Here is a 2,581-nt window from a genome sequence, read left to right on the forward strand (position 1 = left end):
CAGGACAGAATTAGTCCTAACAAAAGGCTAGAAATTATGGAAAACAACTAGAAATAACTTTTCTTCAAATATTAAATATATTAAGAAGCTCTGGTTATACACTTAAATGTATTTAAATTTTTACTAATGTTCAAAAACACTTTTATCTTTTCCCCCACGCCATAATATTAATGCTTTATATTTCCGTATCAATTTTGATTTCACAAAATGCATTTACATGCTAACTCACTTGAAAATGTATGAGGTCAGTGGATGGGCTTTCTAGGCTGGAGTTGCTTTACAAATCTGTTGTCCTAGGTTGTAAGTTTCTCAAGTTTGATGGTCTTTGTCTTATATTTACCACTATTTTTCCTGTCTCCCTAGTTACTGATGTAGAACTGCTACCTAATAAACACTTAAGTTTTGTACAGTGAGATATAGAACAGGTAACTTAAAACTCAAAATATGAGTAAGTAGCTGTTAAACATTTCTTTATCTGGCTCAAGAAACTCATCATTGAATTTAAAAGAACTTAAAGTTTTAACAGGTAGAAGCAAAGTCTAACAAAATTTTTCATAATTATAGCAGACTAAATTTTTACTAACTACCATAAAAATTTAATATAGTATTTATTGAATCTGATTACTTTGTGTAAGGATAGACTCGAAGACATTAAGTAGTTCTAATAGTCCATAAACTGACATATTATATGATACCTTCATTTTTATAGGAAAGGTGATACTGTTATATTCATTTTTGTTTTCGTGAGTAGCTAGAATTAAAGCCGCCTTCCCATTGTATTTAATAAATATTTCTTAAGTTTTTGCTATAAGCTGGTTACTGGGCTAGTTGCTGGGATTATAAAAATAAGATTTTGTTCTTACCCTGAAGAAGCTCAGTCTAATGCATGACACATCCATAAAACAGATGGTAAACAGAACTGTGGTGGAGATGTGCCCGGGATGCTGCGGAAACGTAGATAAGGGGAGACCTAACCCAGCTTTGCTGGGAGAAGTAAAGAAACAGCTTCAGGAGACAGTGTCACCTGAGGCTGAATCTTAGCAGGTGAGTGGGAGTTAGCCCCACATGAAGGGTAAGGAAAGGCCTGCTGACGATGGAATGATCAAAGGATTGGGGTGAGAAATAGTGTGTTTGGGGAACTACAGGTCACTTTAGTGTTGTTGGGGCATCGTATGGGAGACTGGAGAAGATAGACTGTTTTTCTAAGGGTGCAGTTGTGTTGCTTGAGCCTACTAATTAATCGTTGTTGAAAATTAGAGCATCTTAAGGTGTCATTAAAATTATTAGAAAATATGTTAGAAAAAACATTTTGTTGGAAAAATATTTTTTATGAGGAAAAATTTTTAAATAGAAATGACACTTCACTTATCAAAAGGCCCTTGTTTTTAGCAACTTCATCTATTAATATATAGGCAGCCAGTGTAGATATTACAAATTATATGTATGTCTTTTAATCAGGGTGAAAATCTTTCTAAGTTATTTTAATACCAAACATATCTTTTCTCAGTGATTCAGCGTCTTTTATTACTTTGATGATACTGAAGCATCTGACACTCAGACTAGCCTTCACTGCTGTGCTTTCTAAGATGCCCCTGCTTTTTACACTTCTGTCAGTCACTGGCTGCTACTGACAGCAAAGTGATTGACCTAATAAGCTTCCTCTCTATTCTTTTCTGTTCCTTTCTGTGTTGGTGCTGTTAGGAAATCGTAGTTATTTTGTTTGCATCTTTCTCTCACCCACTAGACTGTTAAGCTGAAGGAGAGCAGGTCTACCACGTCTGCCTTGGTTATATTTCAGTTCCGAGCAGGGCGCCCAACGCAAACCAGGTGTTCAGTAAATACTTAACAAATGAATATACGCAGTATGGTCTGTAGCCTAAAGAATTGAAGTAAACTTCTCTATAAAAAGAAAAAGAACAGAGCATTCTGGTTAATTATACATCTATTCAATACATGAATTTTAACATTGTCAACTAGTTGAAATCATGTTTCATTTCCCCTTAGGTTATCAAATAACTTTTAAAAACCTACAATAAAACAATAGTTTATCATTATGAATGCCACTTACATTGTGTAATTTCATTAAAAATTCCAGTTGGTAGAATGCCAAACAATTTTTATTAATTTTCGGACAAATTCTTAGCAATTCTTAGCAATATTGTACCAAAGCATTTTCTACAACTATTTTAGTATCCTATTTCCTGAAATAGCTTTCACTGATAGGAATCATAATCTCTTTTGCTATGGAATTCAAAACTGAATATATTATCCTAAAGGGAACTTGAGTACCAACTAATAAACTTTGATAAAGATTTACTAGGAATTTTGCTAACAACCTTTTTATTTTGATCTTTCTTTTGAAAAATTGTGTTAGTTGGTTTGTTGGGTGGTTAGTTTTAAATAAGGTGTTTTTGAAATTTTCAGTGTTACAGTCAAACCAATAGCCTATCCAGTAAAGATTCTAGAAATAATTTGCATAATATATTTAATAACATATGCGAAAGTTCTTGAATTTAAGTGGTAGGTGTCAATATAAACTCAAGTTAAACCATCTATCAAATATCTTTTCCTTTTTTTTTTT

The 2,581-nt window shown here is 32.9% G+C and overlaps 1 protein-coding gene across 1 annotated transcript in view; it reads left to right on the forward strand.

Annotated features, from left to right (window-relative positions):
* The window catches only part of RALGPS2 (Ral GEF with PH domain and SH3 binding motif 2), a 191,660-nt gene that overhangs the window by 101,995 nt on the left and 87,084 nt on the right, over positions 1 to 2,581 (forward strand). The gene's annotated exons all lie outside the window — the stretch shown is intronic.

Source organism: Propithecus coquereli, unplaced genomic scaffold, assembly GCF_000956105.1.
Source record: "Propithecus coquereli isolate 6110/MARCELLA unplaced genomic scaffold, Pcoq_1.0 Scaffold246, whole genome shotgun sequence".
Taxonomy (NCBI): Eukaryota; Metazoa; Chordata; class Mammalia; order Primates; family Indriidae; genus Propithecus; species Propithecus coquereli.